The 24,806-nt window shown below is 35.4% G+C and overlaps 1 pseudogene; it reads left to right on the forward strand.

Moving 5' to 3' along the window:
- LOC109680035 (histone demethylase UTY-like) overlaps window positions 1-10,447 on the forward strand; it is a 56,689-nt pseudogene extending 46,242 nt beyond the window's left edge.
- Window positions 10,448-24,806: the final 14,359 nt, after the last annotated feature.

A 24,806-nucleotide genomic window follows, 5' to 3' on the forward strand; every position in this document is an offset into this window, starting at 1 on the left:
TAAGATTATTTGATAAAAATAGTAATTTTTATTTAATATTTACTTTAATAAAAAAATAAAGACTATTTATATATATTAATGTGTGAATGTACTTATGTTTTTATGTATTTATTTATAGGGTGAGATGTTCATTCATTTATCCAAAGGAGATGTTTCTGTTTTGTTTTTTCTAGAGATACTGCTACCACATGCATTAGTTATCTTTCCGAATTAATAGTAGCCTTAACTAAAATTGCAGAAGTAGAAATTTACAGAAATGCCTCAAAGTATATGAAAAGTTGAAAAACAAACAAAATGTTAAGTGAGATGTTGGTTAGTGATTTTTTTTTTTTGATGGTACTGGGATTTGAAATCAGGGCTATGTACTTGCTGGGAAACAACATCAGAAGAATAGCTAAAGATGAGAGGAATACAATTGTTTGAATTAGTTTTCAGCACATAGCTGTTTTATGTGGTGTCTTTTTTTAGTATAAAGTTTTCAAGATATGTTCATGCTATAGTATATATCACTGCTGTGTTTCTTTTTTTTTTTTGACAAATAATATTTCACAGTATGGGATATGCTACCTTTTTTTAATCTCTTGCCAGTTGATGAGCATCAGTTGTTTTACATTTTACCTTGTGGCTATTCTCAGTAATGCTATTATGCCTGTAATTCCAGCAACTCAGGAGGTAGAGGTAAGAGAATCAAGATCAAAGACTGGCTCAGGCAAAAACCAGAGACCTATCTCAAAAACACCAACAGCAAAAAGGCCTGGAGGCATGAATCAGGTGATAAAGTGCTTTATCAGTTTAAGCTCAGATACCTCAAAAAGAAAAAACATCCACTAACATTTCTCATCTTCCCATTTCTCTTATCTCATTTCTCCGTACTTTCACCACCTAAGCTAAACCTGTGGGTGTGAAGTGGTATCTCCTTATGATTTTGATTTCCATTTCTCAAATGGCTATTTATTTGTTTAATTGGGCTATTTACTGTTCACTTCAAAATATATCTTATATGTATACTCTTCTAATAAATTCATTGATCAGTATTTAATGTAGCTCAGGGTAGAATCAAAGAAGCAGCCCTCCTGCCTCAGGTTCCCAAGTATTGACCTCGTAAGTGTGTTACCACCATACCCTGTGAAAGTTTCAGTGTTGTTAGATTCTAGTTTTTTGCTTTTTTTTTTTTTTCTTTCCGCTAAAAACCTATTGTGTAATCCATGTTCATGGAGATTTACTCCTGGAAGAGTTTTATAAAGATTTTACTTCTGATGTTTATGTTTTCTTCCATTTTAGGTTAAATGATATTATAGGCTAGAATCTATCTTCATTGATTTTTATTTGTATTTTACGAACCATTTCCTCTTTTATAATCTTGTCATTCTTGTCAAAAGAGTAACACACATTTTTATATCCAGCATTTCATTTTCTTATTACTATTATGGAAATACATTGCTATTTATATAGAATTCACTATGTCAAAAACCTAGCCTGTGAAGAACTTTCATATGCCCTTAACTTTATTAGTGTGAATCACAAAGGCAAAGGAAAGGATGACTGAACAAAATAATAACAGAAATAAAGGATGTTAACTTTTCTCACCCTGTATTTCTATATGGGCATGTGCACTTGCATATATAAAAGCAACATTCCTTCTGCAAGTTTAGAGTGTGTGCTGTTTGCCATTTGTAATCAACATTGAAAGCTAATCTTGTTTTAGTTTTTTTTTTAGTTTCTTGTATTTGTTATAAATGTAAGCATCTACAGATTTTCTTCTTCTGGGCCAGGGTATACAGAGAAAAACAAAGCAATGTTTTTTTGATATCATAGTAGAGCATTGAGCCTTAGTACTTGGTGCATTCTTCAGATTTTTTCCCCATAGTTATTTGTCCTTTTTGCACATTATTCTAATTTTATTTTTGGTTCTTTCTCAAATTTCCTTGATAAAACATAAATTAAAATTTCTTTTCTACTTACAGTCTCTGTTGAATCAAAGGAAAATTAAATAGGTTTCTGCTTTTCTTATAAATTAATACCTGAGTGTCAAAACAGTAATTTTGAAGTGTTAGAGGAATTTGAGTACTAAGTTCTGAGATTTGACTTTTCCTAAGTCTTAATTTAAATAATGTGATAAATTGGTGCTATGTCCTCTAAAATGTGCCAGCAGAATCTTAATTTTAAAACATAGGCAATTATTGGTCATGTAGAGAAGAGTATTTTGTTATTGATTTGTATTATAGAAATAAAATGATAGTATGTTATAGGATATTAAGTGTGAATATTTTGTTCATTGTATAGGAGGAAAATGAGAGAAAAACACAAAGACTATTCAGATAATGAGTCCACGTCTTCAGAGAAGTAAGTAACTTTTAGCATCCACTAAGTATTTCTGTCTTAAAGGCTTGGGTTTAATATTTTCTGTTTTTTTAAGTTCTGGAAGGAGAAGGAAAGGACCTTTTAAAACCATAAAATCTGGAATCAACATTGACCTCTCTGATAACAAAAAGTAAGTATCAACAGCAATCATTTTTGCATTTACTTACACGTGTATACACTATTGCCTCCTACTCCCTCCTCTCTCTTTCAAGGCAGAACGTATTCCATGTGCAATCCGGGAAGGAGAGACAAAAGAGAGGGGTTGAGGGGGTGAATTCAAGTATGATATATTTGATACATTGTAAGAACTTTCGCAGATACTCTAGTGTATCCCCACCCAGCACACAATAATAATAGGCATTCTAAAATGCCAGTTTTAATACACGTTTCATTTCAAAATACTATGCTGATCATTCTTTCTTTTAAAATTGAGATTGCTTCTCCCTGTTTCTTTTTTTTCTTCTGGACCTGAATATACTGATACTTTATGCATTTAATTATGTTCTGGGTGTTAATTTACTTTAGTAAATACTATGGAACTTATTAGATTTTTTCTTTTGATGATATTGATAATTGCAAGAAATATTAAATGGCAGACAAAAGTTAAAAAAAGAAGTATCACAGCTCTAGTATTATTTCCATGAACTGAAGCAGATGAGATTGCAAGATAAGGAGCTGTCTAACTTCATATTTTTTTAAATCCCTATTTATTTTACATTGTCATCATCTCTTTTCTTTATGTTGACAAATAAGTTTCAACTGAAAACTTTAGCATTTCAACATTATTTTTATAAGAGTTTACAATTAGAGTCCACCCCAGACATACCTGTCATGGATATAAGTACTAATTTACAAACTGAAAAATGAAAATAATTTGTTTCCTTTACTAAGTTATTATAAATTTTTAGTAGTTTTTTTCAGTGATATTTGTTTTAGGACTTTTTCATCCTTGGAAAAATTTAAACATTAACACGAGATTTTAACTCTGTAGGTAAAATACTTAAAGTTGTATCTGTGTTTCTGACTGTATTATAAGGATTGGGCTAATTCTCACTAATAATGGCAGAAGGTTTCAGTTTCAACCTGTTATTTTATTGCAGGTGGAAGTTGCAGTTACATGAACTGACTAAACTTCCTGCTTTTGTGCGTGTTTTATCAGCAGGAAATCTTCTAAGCCACGTTGGTCATACCATACTGGGCATGAATACAGTTCAGCTATACATGAAAGTTCCAGGAAGTAGAACACCAGGTGATTTTTATGAGTAAATATATCTAGGATAGTTGAAAGAATAACATTAAGTATGTAATACAACAGAACCAGGGTCTCCCCACTTATAATTAATAAAGCTGATCTGATTTTTAAGGGTTTCTTTAGGAGGGGTGAGAATGTATATAATTATTCTAAAGTGAAGTTAGAGTGTTAACTGTTTTCCCATTGTGTCTTTAGGTTTTTAAATACACAAATAACAAAATAATCTGGAAAATTTAAAGTATAGGATTACTAAGTCATTTAATGTATGAAGGAAGCAATGATAGTAAGTTCTTATGTCATTGACTGCAGCTGATGTTTTCAGTTTTTCACCACAATTACAATGAGAAAAAGCACATTATGTAATGAATGAGTTTATTTGAACTGTATGTTAAAAAAATCATTGACAATACTTATAAATTATTATTTTTCAGTCTCCTTTCACTCTTTAAAACACATATTTCAAACTTTCTAATGTAGAAATCAGCAAACTTCTTCGAAGGGCTAGAGAGTAAAATGATGCTACTTTGAAAACCAAGATGCTTAATTGGAGTATTTTGTGGGTACATACATGAAAACAGATATTAATTTCCATCACTTTCTAGTTGCTGAAAATAAAAATAAATGACAGCTTGAATACAAGTTTTGTCTTCTAACAAGGATAGAATTTTCTTACACTGCTGGTGGGAATGTAAACTAGTACAACCATTCTGGAAAAAAATTTGGAGGCTACTTAAAAAGCTAAACATCGATCTACCATTTGATCCAGTAATACCACTCTTGGGGATATACCCAAAAGACTGTGACACAGGTTACTCCAGAGGCACCTGCACACCCATGTTTATTGCGGCACTATTCACAATAGCCAAGTTATGGAAACAGCCAAGATGCCCCACCACTGACGAATGGATTAAGAAAATGTGGTATTTATATACAATGGAATTTTATGCAGCCATGAAGAAGAACAAAATGTTATCATTCACTGGTAAATGGATGGAATTGGAGAACATCATTCTGAGTGAGGTTGGCCTGGCCCAAAAGACCAAAAATCGTATGTTCTTCCTCATATGCGGACATTAGATCAAGGGCAAACACAACAAGGGGATTGGACTTTGAGCACATGATAAAAGCGAGAGCACACAAGGGAGGTCTGAGGCTAGGTAAGATACCCAAAAAATTAGCTAGCATTTGTTGCCCTCAACACAGAGAAACTAAAGCAGATACCTTAAAAACAGCTGAGGCCAATAGGAGAAGGGGACCAGGAACTAGAGAAAAGGTTAGTTCTAGAAGAATTAATTTAGAAGGTAACACACACGCACAGGAAACCAATGCGAGACAACTCCCTGTATAGCTATCCTTATCTCAACCAGCAAAAACCCTTGTTCCTTCCCATTATTGCTTATACTCTCTCTTCAACAAAATTAGAGATAAGGGCAAAATAGTTTCTGCCGGGTAGCGAGGGGGTCCGTGGGGGGGCAGATATAGAGGGCAGAGTGGGTGGTAAGGAGGGGGCAGGGGGGAGAAATGACCCAAACATTGTATGCAAATATGAATAATAAAAAAAAAGAATTATTTTTTGGACTATAACATTTTACATCACTACAGGTCAAAAGCTGTAGTCTCAGTCATTAAAGTTTATCATAAATGTACATCTGTTAAAGTTGTTCTGTAATGCCTTTTAAAATGTATTTTGTCTAAATTGATACTGTTAAATACTAATGTCAACCTGTAAGCATATTTTCTTAAGCACATTAATTACTTTATTTGTCCTGTTTAGTTATCGTAACATTACAGTTTCTTTCAAATTGAAGTTTAGTTTCACCTTCAATTGGCAGGTTCCTTGGTTGCACGAATTGTTTTTAAATATGGAAAAATTTCTCTGCACTTGAAGTAAGGTTTGAAATTGCTGTAGTTTGAGCATAAAACTGTATGTTGTGTATGTGGGGATATTGGGATTTAGCTTCTTGTTTTGGATAGCATAGCAAGTGAAATGTGATGCAGCTAGATATTACCTTTGGAGAGTTTTGTTTTGCTTTTTGTTTTTCAAAAATGGCTTTATTGTAGTATAAGTTTCACATGAAAGTTCTATCTTACTTTGTAATTTGGGGTTGACTTTGTTAGTGATCATTTTAAGGAACTGCAACAAAATTTCTGTGGCCAGTTTAGTTCAGTAATAGTTGTTCCTAGAATTCAGAAAAATTCGTCTTAACTCTGAGTTCTAACAACAGCAATACATATTCTTCATTAATTGCTAAGTCATTATCTATTTGGGGGTGACAAGTAAGGGTATTTTTATTATAAAAATTCATGGAACTCATGTTCAGTAAGTCTATAAGTGGCAAGTGATGAGGAAATGCAATAGCTGTTAGCTATTGTATTCCCTGTTTTAAAGGTTTATTTTTTTGCTCAGTCTTTAGAAGCCTCCAGTGACTGAAGAGTATATTTCCCCACTAAATTTATAATGTGATTATGACTTTCATTTCCTTTTACTTTTCAGGTCACCAAGAGAATAACAACTTCTGTTCTGTTAACATAAATATTGGACCTGGAGACTGTGAGTGGTTTGTTGTACCTGAAGATTACTGGGGTGTTCTGAATGATTTCTGTGAAAAGTAGGTTTTAGAACTAAACTGCCATTTAACATATATTGTAAGAAAACAGCTGAATGATTGATTGATTGCACTACTAGGGTTTGATTCAGGCCTCATTGCTCTACCACTTGAGCTACTCCAAGAAAACAGTTGTTTTGAATGATAAAGTACAAATGGTATTTCTTAGTGCAAGTTTCAGTTGTTATTTAATGCTCATTAGAATTTTTTTATAAAGATATAGTTGTTCTGGGGATGTATGGTTTCATATCTTTTGTATTGTGTAGAATAGTCAATAAAGAATGACATAAAATCAGTCTTTACAATAGTAACAGGAATCGAAGGGTAGCAAATGAATTAATTTTCTGGTAATTTAAAAGTCGATGTGTGAAGACATATTTTCTTTTGGCAAATGTGTTTTAAAGAAAAATAACAGTCTTATTGTGTGGCAAGCATTCAAAAAATTAAATATCCTTATGTATCTTTCTAGTTTAGAATAAAAACATCAGTGTCTTAGTATGGAAATCACACCATTTCTTTTTTCAGAGATGGTGATAATATTAGTGGAAAATGCTATTGTGTACATTTAAAATGTACTATATATTTACAACATATGACAAAAATTGAATAAAATTTTCATAATCATTCACATGCAGGATTATTTTAAAACCAATTCATGTGTGTATTTACAGACTAATTTCTTTATTTTTCTGCTGGTGTTCGGGACTAAACCCAGGGGGCTTCACACATAGTAGATAGTAAGCTAGTCTACCCCCATCCTGGTAATTTCTTCTTTCATTAAATATAATTGTTAGTAATTTTTTTGTGTTTATGGGTTACCACATGATGCTTCAATACAAATATAATCACTCATGTTCAAATCAGGTTAACCATACCTATTTCTGCAAATACTTACTATATCTTTGTGTTGAAATTATTCAAAATCCTTGTTTGTAGGGTATTTGAAGTACAAAATAGTAGTCTTATAAAAGTTTGTGCTTTATAGTTTAAAAAGGGCTTTAATGAGTATTTGATAAGATGTTAACCATAGTAAAAAGAGAAAAAGTATACTCTTTACATAATTTTCTTACCAACTAGCAAGAAATGATCCTTTTTATTTTCTTTGGTATGTAATATATATTTTCCTCATCATAAGAAAGGTGATTTTTTTTTGTCCTTTGTGTCTTGCAAAAGCAAATACTCTACCACTAAAGATGAAATATTCTTAAGTTTAAAATTTTTTATTAAACACTTCAATTTGAACATGTTTTTAAACAATGGATTTAAATGTAGAGTCATGAACTATAGAAATTATCAGTTTCAGAAGAATGATCTATATGCAAAATAAAGTGACAGTGAAATTGCAAAGAGGGCACATAATGTTTCTATAAATTAAGAAATATTTATCATTTAAACTTGGTGTTTACATTACTTCCATGTTTAAACTTTTCAGGTTATTACTATCTTTGACTGCAGGATGCTTAGCCTTTTGTCTGAAAAAGGGAAGAAGCTAAGCCTTGTAATAATAGTTCCTTACTCAAATAATTAACAAACTCAGTAGTTTAACAAATACTATAATACATATCTTCATAACTTTAAGAAATGAATTCTATCTGTAGAACAATGAGAATTTCCCTATGGTTCTTCTCTTTATCTTGTGTAGCTATCAGTTTTCTGGTTGAACTTTTGAGAGGGTAACAGATTCTGCCTTGATTGATTTTGCTTTCTTTTTCTTTTCCTACTCCTACTTCGCTCTTCCTCTTTGTTCTTTCTCTTCTGATGCTTTTTCCTCTTTCTTTTTTTCCCCAGTAAAACTTTATATACTTTTATGTTTGTAGCATATTGGGTAAGTTATGGTTAAGATTTGTGTGGTATTGATAACTTCTCCCTCCTTCCATCCCTTCTTCCCTCCCTACCTCTTTTCCTTGTTTTCTTTCTTTCCTCCCCCATTCTACCTTCTCATCTTCCTGCTTTCCTTTCTCACTAATGCCTCCATCCTTCTTTTTTCTACTACTTCTTCTTTCCTTTCCTTTTTTATTTCTTTTTACTGATCGCTCTTTGGAAGATTATAGAAAACACTAATTTGTTGTTGTTGTTGTTGTGGCATTGGGGCTTGAACTCAGGGCCTCATGCTTGCTAGGCAAGTACTCTACCACTTGAGCCATTCAAACAGTCCAGAAAACACTAATTTTTTTAATCCTAAAACTGAAGTGTTTTCTAGACTTAGATGAAGAAAAGCCTTACATTTTTAGGGTTAATAATGAAAGGTAAAAAACACGTCACATAGACAATTCCAAATTACCATTTACCACATTTTTTTAAAGAAAAAAATACACAAACAAAAGCTGTTTTTGAAATGTTAATAAAAATTTGTAGTATGTGAATTTCTTCTTGAGAAAACTTAATTTGAGGAAATTAAAATGTATCATTAATTCTTTTTAGAAAATTCTGTCAGTCACTAAGTAATCATGGCAGCTAATATTACATTGAAAGAGATAAATAGAATCAGATTTTAAAATTAAACCTTATCAATTTAATATGTCAGTATCTATGCCTTTTGTGCATAAATTTTCAGATATGTATGCTTCTTTTATAAAAAAATGCTCTTTTGGGAGTTTTCTCAACTATAATTAAGTCAATTAATTTTTAAATTCCAATAGAAATCTACATTCTGTTTCTTGCTCCTTTCCCTGCTTATGTTATAGCAGTAAGGAAGATTCTGGGTTCTCTCTTTTCTCGGAATTAAAGATTTTATAGTTTCTTATACCTGTCATTGTGTTTAGATTAAAAATTTAAATGACTCGACGTAGTCTTCACCCTTAACTTTCTTTATTAAGGAGACAGATATTAAAAGTTTCTTGATGAAGAAAGAATGAATTAAAATGTTCTTCTGTTTTGTTTTGTGCACTGTGGCTGGAACTCTGGGCCTTCACCTTGAGCCGCTCCACAAGCCCTTTATGTGTTAGGTATTTTTGAGATAGGGTTTTGTGGAACTCTTTGTCTGGGCTGGTTTTGAACCCCGATCCTTTTGGTCTCTTCCTCCTGAGTAGCTAAGATTACAGGCATGAGCCACTGGTGCCCAGCTAAAATACTCTGTTGAAACAAAATTAAAAAATCTGTATTTAAGTGTAACTTGAAACTTTTAACTTTCAGATTTTTGAATAGGAAGTTTAATATACCTGATCTTGGGTAAGTCAACCAATAATCACTTATAGCTAATTATAGTGAGAATTGACCCTTTCACATTGAAATCTTGAAAAAATGCAATTCTTGTTGCAGTGCTTTTACAATTCAGCATTGTAATGGAATAAATATTGCTATCATTTAAACTTTTGAGATAATCTTCCCATCTTTCATAAAACACTAAAAATGATCCTCTAATTTTTTTTCCCCCAGAAATAATTTGAATTTCCTAATGAGTTCTTGGTGGCCCAACCTTGAAGATCTTTATGAAGCAAATGTTCCTGTGTATAGGTTTATTCAGCGACCTGGAGATTTGGTCTGGATAAATGCTGGCACTGTGTATTGGGTTCAGGCAATGGGATGGTGCAACAACATTGCCTGGAATGTTGGTCCACTTACAGCTATTAAAAAAATACAACAGATTTTACATTTTATATGATTTTTTTCTAGTGGTTACTTTTAGAGTAGGGAAAATCTTAATTCATAGTGCAGAGACCAAATTCAACTTTCAAAATGGCAATGCCCCACAGAGGTTTCAGTAAACAGTAAATATATTTCTTTGTAGACATACAAGATATGCTTTTGATGTTTTAGAGTGCTGTGGTTTGATTTTACAAAGGAAAATCTTTATGGAAGAGTAAAATGACAATATAATTTAGAATTTTTATTTCATATGCCATATTATTCAGGCAACCCTATTTATTATACAAAAGCTAAGGAGCCTGTCTTTGGAGCCAGAAGACCTCAACTGGACATTTGCTGTACATTGTTGACTTTGTGACTTTGGGCCAGTTTTTAACTTGATTTCACCATCTGCAAAATGTGGATTAGAAAATCAAGGTGGCCTTGAAAGGATGGAATAGTATAAAGTGTAAAAACAACTAAGCATAATGCCTGACATATTGAGTACTCTTTACCTAACTTTTTAAAAGCCATCATCATTATGTAATGGAATATTTTATGTAATGCATTGTTTTCAGATGGATGTTGAACTTGAGATGTAGTAATAACCATCTTCTTCTTATTTACTACTTTGGTTGACTTTATAACTGTTGCTGTTTTTCCCTTCTAGCCTGCTAGTATAAATTGGCAGTGGAACGGTATGAATGGAATAAACTTCAGAATGTGAAATCATTAGTACCCATGGTTCATCTTTCCTGGAATATGGCACGAAATATCAAAGTCTCAGATGCAAAACTTTTTGAAATGATAAAGTAAGTGCTTTCTAAAACTGCTGTAATCCCTCTTCTGAGGGTAATGTTTAGTATACAGTATTTTTTCTTGAATGAATTATGTTGGTACAAGATATAAAATGGTTCAGAGTTTTGTCAAAATACCGTAAAAGAATGTGCACCTTAAAAATATGTTCTTCCTTTCCAAATAGTCATCCATGATATGATAAGATGAGAAATAATAACATATATGATTGTATTGAGTAAATTTACAAACTCGTATTTCCATCTCTACTTTGATAAAAGTAATTTCCTAGGAAATCATATTTTATTTTAAAATTGTTATTTTGGCTTACCCTTTTTTTTTTCCAGTTGGCAGCTAAAAATTGAATGTATTTACGGCATACAGGTTGATGATTTACTGTACATGTGCTTAAGGAAATATGCACCACAATCCCTTGATTGTATTCATATAGTTAACAATTGCATGAGCATATTTATATTGGGAATGCCACTTTCCTAGCAGGTTTTCAGTTTAAATACAATATTAGTTGTTGCCACATCCTCAGAACTTATCTTGTATAACTGATAAGTTGCACCATTGACCAACATCTTTCCAGATCACTCTAATCCAACATTCTACTCTGTGCTTCTGATTTTCATTTTAGATTGCATCTATATGAGATCGTCCATAAGAATTCTGTCTCTCTGCATCCAGTTTATTTCATTGTTAACATAATGTCCTCTGTATTCACTCATGTTGTCATTGGTGACAGAATTTTCCTTCTTTTTAAAGACAGACTTATATTCTATTTTGTACACATGCCATGATTTCTTTATTCTTTCATCCATCATCAGTGAACACATAGTTTCCATTTCTTGGCTATTGTGAATAAAGAAGAAATAAAGTGTGGATGTTTTTAATATACCAATTTCACTTCCTTTGGATATATAGTTAAGATTAGGACTGCTGTATCATATGGTAGTTTTGTTTTTCCTTTTTAGAAATTTCTGTACTATTTCCTATACAGACAGGACCAACTTTGATTCTCACTAGCAGAGAACGAGAGTTCCTTTTTCTCACATCCTGACACTTACATAATCCTTTGTCTTTCTTTATGGTAGTCATTCTAAAATGTTTGGGGTGATACCTCACTGTGGATATGCTTGGCTGTTTCTTGGTGATTAGTGTTGCTTACTTTATCACATACACATTGCATGTTAACGTGTTCTTTTGAGAAATGACTTTTTATGTGTTTTATACTTTTTGCCTTTTGAGGCCAAATGATTAGCTTGCTTTGTAGCTCAGGGTAACCTCCAGCCTCAATCTCCTGAACACTAGAATGACAGACGTGTGCAAAATGCTCACTTTGCACATTTCACAATCAGATTATTTAATTCTTTGCCAGTGAGTCATGCAATTTCCTTATATATTTATGGTATTCTTCTTACAAAGTGTATGGCTTAAATATTTTTTCCTATTCTGATTTAGTATGTTCCATAACATTTGTCCATTTCTTCTGCATTATTCAGTTCTGGGTATATTACTATTCATAAAATGGTCCATTTGATCATTTATATTTCTGAACCTATGTTATGATTCCTTCTCTTTCATTTCTCACTTTGGTATTTGAATATTCTCATTTTTTTGGTCTAGTTGAATATGTCAATTTTGTTAATTTAAAAATACTGTTAAGTTTGCTGATTTTTTTTTTTGCCTACTAAAATTCTCTATATGACATACATGTGCTCCAATCTTTGCTTCACCCTGTTCACTTTGCACTTAGTTTGTTGTAGTTTCTTTAGATATAAAGTAAAATCATTTGAGAATTCCTTTTTGTTTTGGAGATCTTTTCCATTTGTGTTTTGATACTGGGGATTGCACTTGTTATTTCTTTTTCTCTTGACTACATGCTGTGGCAAAAAGTTATACTACTATCGAATAGCAAGGTGATTGTGGACACCCTTATCTTGTTCCCTGCTTTACATGAAATGCTTTCAATGTTTCAGTGCATACTTTGCAAATAAATGTGACATCATAAATGTCTGGCTGCTGGGTCTCAGACATAAAAGCTATGACATATTTATCAAATCAATTAGAAAAATGGGGTTGTGGTGTCACTGACACTGGAGAGTGTAATAATCTATAGCATTATGTGCTTATCTTACAATTGCTAAGTAAATGTTTGTGGAACTAAAAATGTGAGCCTGGTTTGAGCTCAGTTATGAAGCAGTCACTTCTGGTGAGGCAGCATCAGGACATCCCAGAGCACACGGACAGAGGAACACATGGATCAAGGTGTGATTTCAGTCACATAGTGCTAAAATGAACTATATCATGAAAAACCAAAACACACTTATCTAAGATGTGGTCTAAATTAAAATGGTCCAGACTATATGACTTTCTTGTTTTATAAGGAAAAACTGAAAACTTAAAAACAAACAAAAAAACAGGAAAATGAAACAGAATCAAGCAAACAGCACCCTAAGCCAGTAAAAGAATCTCTCCAAAAATCCTGAGACCACCATTTCTGTATTTAATTCCTTGAACTGCAAAACTGTCATACTAGGATGATTGAAAAAATTTTATTTTCTGTATGAATGGGATATTATATTTCATAGCATTTGTGTTATAGTGAAAATCAATGAGTCTCAAAGCAGACTTTGAGCATAATTAGTTATAAAGATCTTGTCAAAGAAAAGAAAAAGCCTGGTGCTGGTGGCTCATTACTTGGGCAGCTAAGATTGGGAAAATCATGATTTAAGGCCAGGCCTGGCAAATACTTCATATATTCCCATCTCTACAATAACTAGACCAAAATGAGCTGGCGGTGTAGCTCCAGTGGTAGGGCAGCTACTTTGTAAGCACAAATCCCTGAGTTCAAACCTCAGATCCAGAAAAAAGAAAGAAAAAGTAGAAGTGGGCATTTTCAGAAGTCTGAGATAAGAGAATCATGAGTTTGTGGCCAGCCTGGGCTATATACTGAGTTTTAAGCTAGCTTGGGCTGCACAGTGAGAACCTGTCTCAACTCAGTCAGTCAGTAATCTGTACTTTCCATGAAAGCTTTTTCTATCATGGTAGGTCCACAGTAAAAACACACAAAATTCTGGCTGCTCTGATTCTTTCCCCAGCACTCATGACTTAGGGAAACACATAGCCCTTAAAATACCCAATACGTGGTACCCTCTGATTCTGACTTTCTTTGGCAATACTGTTTTCCCTTTATATTTAGCCATTCCTGTATAGAAAAGGTAACCACTCCAGTGCTACAGGACTGCACAGCTGACATGCAGACATTTAAAGCTGATATCATAGTATCAGTACTAACATGATAAAGATAACTCCATTCCTATAGTAACTGTCATGGCTACTCCACATTTGCCCCTCAGTTCTGCACTTCCAAACCTGTCTCCCTTGTCCACATAACTTCAACCCTGTATTACTGTGCTTTTCCAACATGTCATCAGCCTTCTGCAACAGAACCTTTTGGTTTGCATCCATTCACCCTTCTACTTTGTACATGAAAAATTCCCAGAGCTTGTCACCATGGGTGAATGACATGCCCTCAGTTTTGCCCTCATCAGAGCCCTTGCTACAATCACAAGCATTTGTCTGCATTGTGCTCTGTCTTATCACCTGATGTAGTGTTATCAGAGGTTGGCAAATGTTCTGTCAAGAGCCAGAAAGTGCTGTGCACTGGTGGTTCATGCCTGTAATTGTAACTAGTCAGGAGGCATAGCTTAGGAGGGTCACTGGGAAAAAGAAGCCAACCTTATCTTGGAAAAAAGTTATTACAGAGGAGGGCTTGTGGAGTGGGTCAGGTGGTAAGAGCACCTTCCTTGGAAGCATGAGGCCTTAAGTTCAAACTATAGTGCTGCAAAAACAAAAAAGCCAGAAAGTAAATAGTTAAGACTTTGTAGGTTATATGATCACTGTTTTAACAACTCAGCTTTGCTAATATCCTATGAAGTCACAGTAGTTCACATGTAAAGGAATGAGTGTGTCTTTTGAATAAAACTTTATTGACAAAAGCAAGTGCTGTGCAAGGTATCTAAACCCTCTGTGATATGCTTTTCTTTTCTTGCATTATATTAGCACATATTCATTGTACTGTGGGGATTCATTGTACCAATTCCTAGTAGCCTTACATTGTACATTGGTTAGATTGTCCTCACTATCACCTCACTGTAACCACTTCCCTTCTCCACTTCAAGCAATTGCAAGAGAGCTGATGGTTCTGTTCCATGTATGTATATGAAGTTCATCAACCATATTTCCTCACCTTCATCTCCTTCATTCACCCTTCCCACACTGTCCCTGTTTTACAGTCCTGTCTTTAATTTGTGATTCCAAAGTCAATGTTCAAAGGGATCTCTCAGTGTATCCCAGCTGTAAATATATTTAAACTTGGTCGGTTCAAGTGCTCTGTTATTCCTCCTTGCCCTTTCCCCTTCACTCCTCATTCAACAGCTTTCAATACATGTTATGTCCTCTACTTACAGAGGTATAGTGCATTTTGATATTGTTGACTATCATTCTGTTTGCCTTTTCCTCTTCTCCCCGTTATGGGGTACATACAAATATTATATGATCATGTTTGTTTTTGTGTATATGTTTATCTTTTGGCTCTGTCTTCAACATATGAGAAAAAACACATGGGCTTTGTCTTTTTGACTTACTTCCATTAACATGATGTCCTCCAATTCCATCCATTTACCATCAGATCACATGGTTTCATTCTTCTTATGACTAAATAAAGTTCTATTATATATATTACATTTTCTTAATTCATTCACCCATTTTAGGGTTATTTCCATACCCTAGCTATTGTGAACAGTGCTGCATTAACATCAGTGTGCAAGTGTCTCTATTGTATCCTGCTATCCTGACTTACATTTCTTGGAATTTATGCCCAGTTGTGGTATCACTGCATTATATGGCAGTTTGATTTTTAGTTTAAGGAGTCTTTATATTGTTCTTATAATAAATGTACTAATTTACATTCCCTTAAAATAGGTTTCCTATTTCATTGCATTCTCGCCAACATTTTTTGTTGTTTATGTTACTGATGGTAGCTATTATGACTGGGATGAGATGAAATCTTTGTATAGTTTTGATTTGTATTTCTTTTATGGCCAGGGAAGTTGAGCACTTTTTCATGTATTTATTAACCATTTGTATCTCTTTTGTTGAATATTCCCAATTCAATTTATGTGCTTATTTTTTCATTGGGTTGTTTGATTCTTTTGGGGGGATTCCCTGTAGATTCTGGACATTAGTCCCTTATCAGATGAATCACTGGCAAAGTTTTTTCCCATTCTGTGGGCAGTTTCTTAAGACTGTTTCTTTTGCAGTGCAGAAACTTCTAAGATCGTTCATCCTTTCTTTTATTTTCTGAGCTATTGGAGTTCCATTTAGGAAGTTGTTGTCTAGGCCTATATGTTTCATTGTATTTCCTTCCACTTACGGTAGTTGTTTCATAGTTTCAGGCCTTGTATGAAAGTTGTTAATTCACTTTAAAATGATATTTGTACAGAGTAAGAGACAAGGATCTACTTTGAGTTTTCTGCAGCAATATTTGCTGAAGAGGCTGTTATCATCCTGTATTTTGGATTCCTTTGCAAACATGGATTCATATCTAGGTCTTCTACTCCATACCTTGTTCTTCATATCTGGTTTTTTTTTTGCTTGTTTCCAGTATTATGCTGTTTTTATTGCTATGGCTCTGAAGTATAGTTTGAAGTTAGGTATTGTGATACGTGTTTTTACTTAGTATTGCCTTGACTATTTGAGGTCTTTTGTGCTTCAACATAAACTGTAGGGTTAATTTTTTAATCTCTGTGATGAACATCATTGGAATTTTGATGTGGATCACTTTGAACGAGTAGATTGCTTTTGATGATGTAACTGTTTTTACGATACTGATTTTGCCAGCCTGTGAGCATCCTTCCATATTTTGTAGTCTACTTTGATTTCTTTCTGAATGGATTACAGTTTTCATTATAGAGGTCTTTTATTTCCTTTGTTAAGTTTATTACTGGAAATGGAATTGTTTTCCTATATTCTTTCTCAGTCTGTTCTTTGTTGGTGTGTAGAAAGGTTACTGAGTTTTGTGAATTGATTTTGCATCCTGCTACTTTGCTGAAGCTGTTTATGGTGTCTAGGAATTTTTCACATCTTTTAAATATAAGATCATGTTATCAGCAAATAGGGATAGTTTGATTTTTCCTTTCCTATCTATATTAATTTTATTTCTTCTTTCTGATTGCTCTGGCTAGGAAATCCAGGATTATGTTGAAAAAGAGTGGAAAGAGTGGATAATCTTGTTTCATTCCTGACTTGAAAGAAAACAGTTTCAGTTTTTCTCCATTTAGTATGATGTTGGCTATAGGCTTGCTGTATATAGCTTTTTTATGTTGAGGTATATTCTTTCTATTATTGGTTTCTTCAGAACTTTTATCATAAAAGAGTGTTAAATTTTGTTCAAGGATTTTTCTGAATATGTTGAGATGATCACATGGGTTTTGTCTTTACTTGTGTTAATATAGTGTACTACATTTAGTGATTTGCGTATATTAAACTATCCCTGGGATGAAACAGACTTGATCATGACATATGATGTTTTTGATATGTTGCTGAATTTGGTTTGCCAGTATTTTGTTGAGAATTTTTGCATTGAAATTCACTGAAGAGTTTGACTTGTATTTATTTGTTGTTGTTGTATCATTGTTTGGTTTTGAGATAAGTGTAATACAGGCTTCATAAATTGAGATTGTTAGTGGTCTTTCCCTTTCTATTACATGGAAGAGTTTGAGGAGCATTGGTATTAGTTCTTTTCTTGTCATATCTCCTGTGACAACACAGCTCACTTAGATACAGCTCTTGGGAGTTGAACATGTGATTCCTTTTGTCTGACAAGGCACTTTATGATCCATTGTTGGATTTATCTGGTTTTGGATATTTGAATTTGGTATTCTGTGAGGACAGGTAACACAATGAAAGCTACACAATTAACTACACTGGATTTTAGTTGGGGTAGGAGGAATATACCTATTGGAAATAAAATTAAATGGAATATACCTACTTAATCTAATTTGTCATAGGATTTTTTTTTTAATTACTATTTTATTCATATGTGCATACATTGTTTGGGTCATTTCTCACCCGTTTCCCCCTGCCCTCTCCGTTAATCTCCCCGATTCCCTCCCTGACCCACTCTTACACCTCGCTACCAGGCAGAAACTATTCTGCCCTTATCTCTAATTTTGTTGAAGAGAGAGTATAAGCAATAATAGGAAGGAGCAAGGGTGTTTGCTAGTTGAGGAAAGGATTGCTATATAGGGAGTTGACATGCATTGATTTCCTGTACATGTGTGTTATCTTCTAAGTTAATTCTTCTCGAACTACCTTTTCTCTAGCTCCTGGTCCCCTTCTCCTATTGGCCTCAGTTGCTTTAAAGTATCTGCTTTAGTTTCTCTGAGTTGGGGGCAACAAATGCTAGCTAATTTTTTAGGTGTCTTACCTATCCTCATACCTCTCTTGTGTGTTCTCGCTTTATCATGTGATCAAAGTCCAGTCCGCTTGTTGTATTTGCCCTTGATCTAATGTCCACATATGAGGGAGAACATACCATTTTTGGTCTTTTGGGCCAGGCTAACCTCACTCAGAATGATTTTCTCCAATTCCATACATTTACCTGCAAATGGTAGCATTTCATTCATCATGGCTGCATAAAATTCCATTGTGTATAAATATCACATTTTCTTAATCCATTTGTCAGTAGTGGGGCATCTTGGCTGTTTCCATGACTTGGCTATTGTGAATAGTGCTGCAGATGCCTCTAGAGTAACCTGTGTCACATTCTTTTGGGTATATCCCAAAGAGTGGTATTGCTGCATCAAATGGTAGATCAATGTTTAGCTTTTTAAGTAGCCTCCAAATTTTTTTCCAGAGTGGTTGTACTAGTTTACATTCCCACCAACAGTGTAAGAGGGTTCCTTTTTCCCTGCATCCTCGCTAACACCTGTTGTTGGTGGTGTTGCTGATGATGGCTATTCTAACAGGGGTGTAGTTTTAATTTGCATTTCTTTTATGGCTAGAGATGGTGAGCATTTTTTCATGTGTGTTTTGGCCATTTGAATTTCTTGTTTTGAGAAAGTTGTGTTTAGTTCACTTGCCCATTTCTTTATTGGTTCATTAATTTTGGGAGAATTTAGTTTTTTAAGTGCCCTATGTTTTCTGGTTATCAGTCCTTTGTCTGAGGTGTTGCTGGCAAATATTTTCTCCCACTCTGTGGGTGTTCTCTTCAGTTTAGAGACCATTTCTTTTGTTGAGCAAAAGCTTTTTAGTTTTATGAAGTCCCATTTATCTATGCTTTCTGTTAGTTGCTGAGCTTCTGGGGTTCCATTGAGAAAGTTCTTGCTTATACCTATTAATTCCAGAGTAGTTCCTACTATTTCCAGTACCAACTTTATAGTTTGGAGTCTGATGTTAAGGACCTTGATCCATTTTGAGTTAGTACTGGAATAGGGTGATATACATGGATCTAGTTTCAGTGTTTTGCAGATGGCTAACCAGTTTTCCCAGCAGTTTTTGTTGAAGAGGCTGTCTTTTCTCCATCGTATATTTTTAGCACCTTTGTCGAAGACAAGTTGGTTATAGTTGTGTGGCTTCATATCTGGGTCCTCTATTCTGTTCCACTGGTCTTCATGTCTGTTTTTGTGCCAGTACCATGCTGTTTTTATTGTTATTGCTTTGTAATATAGTTTGAGGTTGTTATCGTGATACTTCCAGCGTGGCCTCTTCAGTTTCCATATAAATTTAATGGTAGATTTTTTCAATTTCTTTCATGAATGTCATTGGGATTTTGATGGGAGTTGTGTTAAATATGTAGATTACTTTTGGGAATATAGACATTTTTACTACCAATCCATGAGCATGGGAGATCTCTCCACTTTCTATAGTCTTCCTCAATCTCTTTCTTCAGAAGTTTATAGTTTTCCTTGTAGAGGTCGTTCACATCCCTTGTTAGGTTTACACCTAGGTATTTGATTTTTTTTTTTTTGAGGCTATTGTAAATGGAATTGTTTTCATATATTCTTTCTCAGTTTGTTCATTATTAGTATATAGAAATGCTAATGATTTTTCTATGTTGATTTTATATCTGCTACCTTGCTATAGCTGTCAATGGTGTCTAGGAGCTTCTGAGTAGAGTTTTTTGGGTCTTTAAGGTATAGGATCATATCATCTGCAAATAGGGATATTTTGACAGTTTCTTTATCTACTTGTATTCCTTTTATTCCTTCTTCTTGCTTAGTTGCTCTGGCTAAGAATTCCAGTACTATGTTGAATAGGAGTGCCGATAGTGGGCATCCTTCTCTTGTTCCTGATTTTAGAGGGAATGGTTTCAGTTTTTCACCTTAAGTATAATGCTGGTTGTAGGTTTGTCATATATATCTTTTATGATGTTGAGGTACTTTCCTTTTATTCCTAGTTTGTTTGAGTTTTTATCATGAAATGGTGTAGGATCTTATCAAAGGCTTTTTCTTCATCTACTGAGATGATCAAGTGGTTTTTGTCTTTGCTTCTGTTAATGAGGTTTATTACATTTACTGATTTTCATATGTTGAACCACCCCTGCATTCCTGGGAATCTGGATCTGAGTTATCTGTTTTCTTCATTTCCCTCTGGCTCCTGTACTAATTTTTTGCTGTGGGGAAACTGGTTTCCCTGTTTTTTCTGTCTTCCCATCATTGCCCTTGGTATTATTACTGTCCCTGTACTGTGTACAATTAAGTATTTTCTAGCTTGTAATAATAACAATGATGATTTTTAGAATGGAAGGGTGAGAGGAGAGAGAAAACAAAGAAGGTAAAGAAAAGGGAAAAACAAATGAAGAAGTAAAAAAAGACAAAACAAACAAACAAACAAAAAGATATAAATGGGGAGAGATAGTGTACTAATCAACAGTAAACTAAGTAGGCATTATAAAGACATAAGAAAAAATAAATAAAATAAAAATTTAAAAAATCTCCAAGTTCAAATCAATAAAGTTTTAATCTTAATAATTTTGGTGTTCCTCCCTCAGCCTCCAATCCTAGAGATGGTGTCTCAGAAGTAGTTCTGTCGTTGTCTCGTCAAAAGGAAAAAAACCAAAAGAGCAAAAAAACCCCCAAAACACAACAAAGTGTCCCGAGTTCAGATGCAGTAGAGTTTCAGTAAGTTTTTCAGTGTGCAGGTATAGTTAGGTTGTTGTCTCATCAAAGTATTAGGGAAAAAAAAGAGTCTGGAGACAGCTTTGTGAATGTCTGTCTGAGGCTGGGGCTCACCTGCCTGCTGCTGTCAGCCTGCTGTTGCTGGAGGCTTTATTTATGCAGATCTCAGGAGTGAGCTTTTCACTCACCTAGCCCCTCAGGATTTGTTTACTTAGAGTTCTGCTGGGTGTGACCGCCACTGTTAAAAGCGTTCCCCTTTCCAAGCACACAGGCTTTCTCAGGTCTGAGTGTTTATTTACACTTCACATGGGAAGTGGGTCTTCCCCGCTCTCCTGTGGAGTTTTCCTCTCACCACCACTTTTACAAGCTTTCCTGCTCCTGGTTGCTGGGTGGGTGCCACTACTCTTGCCTTCTCTGGCCCGCTTGTTTATTTACAGTTACGTGAGGGATTTCCCCTCCTCCCCTCTTCAGTGCTCATGGCGCCCTGCCCTCTTTGGTATGTGTCTTTTTTATTGTTATTGTTTATTATTCAGTTTTTTTTTTCTTTTTCCCCTGGGTGGAGGTCGGTCTGTCCAAGGGGCTATGCTGAGCTGACCCAGGGTTGTCAGTGGGAGTACCAGATGTTGCTTAGCTCACCTGGTAGTCTGCTTCTCCCAAGCTGGTTAGGTGCTGGCATCTGGCAGTGCTAGAGCCCTCCTGGTTACTCCATTTAACATGAGTGGAGATGCTATGTGCGGGCTGGGGGTGTGGTGGTGTTGGAGTTTTACCACCAAGAATTGGTGGTTTTTCCCACAAGGTGTTCTCCAGTGTTTCTCCAAGATTTTACTTTCAGAAGCACGCTTTCTGCTTCCTCCCTCTAGTCACCATCTTGGAATCACCTTGTCAGTGGATTTTATCCATGTAGAAATGTTGGAAAACAGAGTTAATGAAGAGGGCTTACTCATTCTGACTGGGTCATGTTTCCTTGTCTTGCATGAAAGCCAAATACAAATGTCCTTATAGTGTAGAGTTTCTACAGAGTTAGAAATTGTGGTTCCTACACCTTCCACCTGCCCACTACCTTTATGTTTTATCTATTTAATGGGTGTTGGCCAGGTTGCCCGGGCTGGTGTCAGCCTCCTTATCTCAGGCAATCCTCCTGACTTAGCCTTCCTCTTAGCTGTGAGTTGGAGCTATCGTACCTTGTTCCAACATACAGTTCTACTTGGGAATTCCACTTTCTGTCTTTTTCACTGAGAGGTTATGGTCCAAGGGTCCTCCCCCGCACCCACCACATATTCCTTAGGTTCTATTTGCTCATGCAGGTCCTTCATTTTGATCAGCAACTCAGTCTTGAGGGCCATTGTTCTATATTATGTAGAAATGGTAGCTAGGGATACAACTACTAGCACATTTGGGTCTTCTTTTCTGAGTAGAGATGGAATCTGAATTAGCTATGACTGATGCTTAGTTACTTCTCCCTTTAGAACTGTTCCTTGGGTTGTGACACATAAAATCCGGGACTAACAGAGGGTACCCACCAGAAAGAAGACATTGCCAAAATGGGAAAAAAAAAAACCCAAATAACAAAAAACAGGATTAAGGAAATAAAACCCTGGCAAATGGATATGTAAAAGCCTAGAGAAGGAAGTCTTGTTTGTTGTCCGTTGCTTTCCTGTTTTGGTGGTAGAACCCAGGGCCTTATTCATGCTAGGAAAGAGGTCTAAAACTTCTCTGCACCCCAGACTAGTAACACAGTTTTTAATAAAGGTAAAAACTTGAATAAGGAGCACCTGAAAATATTTACAGCACAGGTGAAAGCACATCCTGCTGAGGATAAGAATGTGTGTAAATCCTGCACAATTTTCAGTATAGCCTCATTGGATCCCTCCTTGTTTGAATTGGATTTTCCTGCCTTTTCTGCTCTGTTGCCTTTCAGTAGCTGTCCTCCTTTCTGCCACTTATGAGACAAAGTACACACAAATGGTAGGAAGGATGTTGTCACACGTACCTTTGCAGTCAACTCAGTGTCTTGGTGTGCACCTTTGAAAAGAATGAAAACAAATTTGTTTACCCAGATGTTAATGGATTTTTAAAAGCCTCCTCATTAAGGAACACATACACAAAACAGGACTTCACTCCTCTTAGATACAGTTACTTCTGTCAGCATTACTAATATTGGACTGAACTTTTTGTTAGGGGGAGAGGCAAAATTGCTGTTTCTCATCCCACTAGGAATCACTAAAAATCAAGGTCATCCAGAAAATAACTTTGCTGAGTATCCTAAGGTTTTCAGATTTGCCTGAAAATTGTTACTGATTGATTAGTTGATTATTGTTTGATTGATTGATTGATTACAGCACTAGGATGGAACCCTTGAGCATGCTAGGCAAGCATTCAGCCACTGAGCTACATCCCTAAATGCCAGAAATTAAAAGGAATAAAATGTCTAATAAGTAAAGGACATTTTAGCTAACTCTGGATATGTGCTGTGTTTCATAAATGGATGGATAGATACAGATAGGCAGACAGAAGAAGATATATAGATTAAATAAGTAGTCATAGCTTGTCACAGGTAACAAACAATGGTATGTTACTTAAATAGATAAGATTTAGATATGTAGATAGAAACAGAAAGTAAACATGCAGGTAGATAAATGGACAGATGAATGGACAGTTTCATATTAAGGGAGGTTTTCTCAACTTCAATGCTAAAGATTAGGCTGGACGGTTGCCTCTGGGGGGCCTTCCTATGCACCTGGGATATTGAATAGCATCCCTGATCTTTTCCCACTAGATGTTAGAAGCAACTCTTCTCCAGTGTGATAGCCAAATCTGTCAGCAGATGTTGCCAACTATCTCCTTGGGCAGACAACAGTCCCCTGTGCAAACTCCTGTCTTAGAGGAAAGGAAACCTGAGGTCACCAAAATATCTCTGGCAAGCCAAGGAGCTTAGCTGTTGTACTGTGTATCTTCATGCCTCTGGCAGATTCCAAAACCATCACACTCAGGAGTACTTACAACAATCTCTCTTTTAAGGAAAGCAGGCATGAAAATCAATAAACAGACATGGCTCTCTAACAGATTTCAAGATGGGATCTATTTACTTTTTCCTGATCATTCTGATCGAAGGGATTTTGGAGAGCAGTTTTGTCTACTTGACACCACTCCAGGAGGTGTTAATCTTTGAGGGAAATTCCTTTTATCAGGTCTGTGATTGTTTTGGTCTTTACATTGGGGTCTATGAGACCAGCCAGAGACATGCTTTCTCACCATCTCCCTGGGCAGATTTTCCAACTTCAGTTCTTCCAAGGTCTTGTTGATCTTCACATAGCTGAGCATGGGAGGGGAGGTACAGCCATCCTTGGCAGGGAGTATAGGAGCACTGGGAGGCTGGGACTGGAATGGCTAGGTTCTGTGTGGGACCAAGGCCTCAGCACTATCCTGTATATACATGTAGAAGTGGGAGTAGCTTTGCTCCAATGTGCACAGCATCTTGATCTGGTCTCTCACTCTCTCTCTCTAACCCACAAGGCTGTATGGACAGCCTGGATGGGTGTGCCAGGTTCTGATGGCTTTCCTTCTCAGGCTGGCTATCCAGAAGCATGATCTTGCTAGGCACCATCTTCATGGTGCTGGTGTTATGTATCACCTACTCAATTCTGGAAAGAGAAGAACCACCAAAGGCAACATTCAGAATGCTGTATCTGCTTCCCCACGGGAACCTGATGCTAAGGCCCTTGGTCAATCATCCAAGTGGAAGGAGCTGCCAGGATTGCGGGTTCTACAGAAAGAGGTTGGTGGGAGCTTGAAAGTTGCCTTCAGTGGTCCAATTCAAACTGCTAGCCACAGCCAGAGCTGTGAAGGTGCTTTCCTGCTGTTTAATATTCATTTGCTTTTATTCCAATGCTAATGCAAACTTTAAGAAGTTCCTCACATTAAATTTTCTTTTGTAGTGGAAACCTTTAGCAGATAGACATTTTGCCCAGAATTCCCAACAACACCTTAGCTCAGGACCTCTCAAAATAGGTTGGTGTACAACTGTGCACTCCAGGGTGC

The sequence above is a fragment of the Castor canadensis genome, chromosome X, assembly GCF_047511655.1.
Source record: "Castor canadensis chromosome X, mCasCan1.hap1v2, whole genome shotgun sequence".
Lineage (NCBI taxonomy): Eukaryota > Metazoa > Chordata > Mammalia > Rodentia > Castoridae > Castor > Castor canadensis.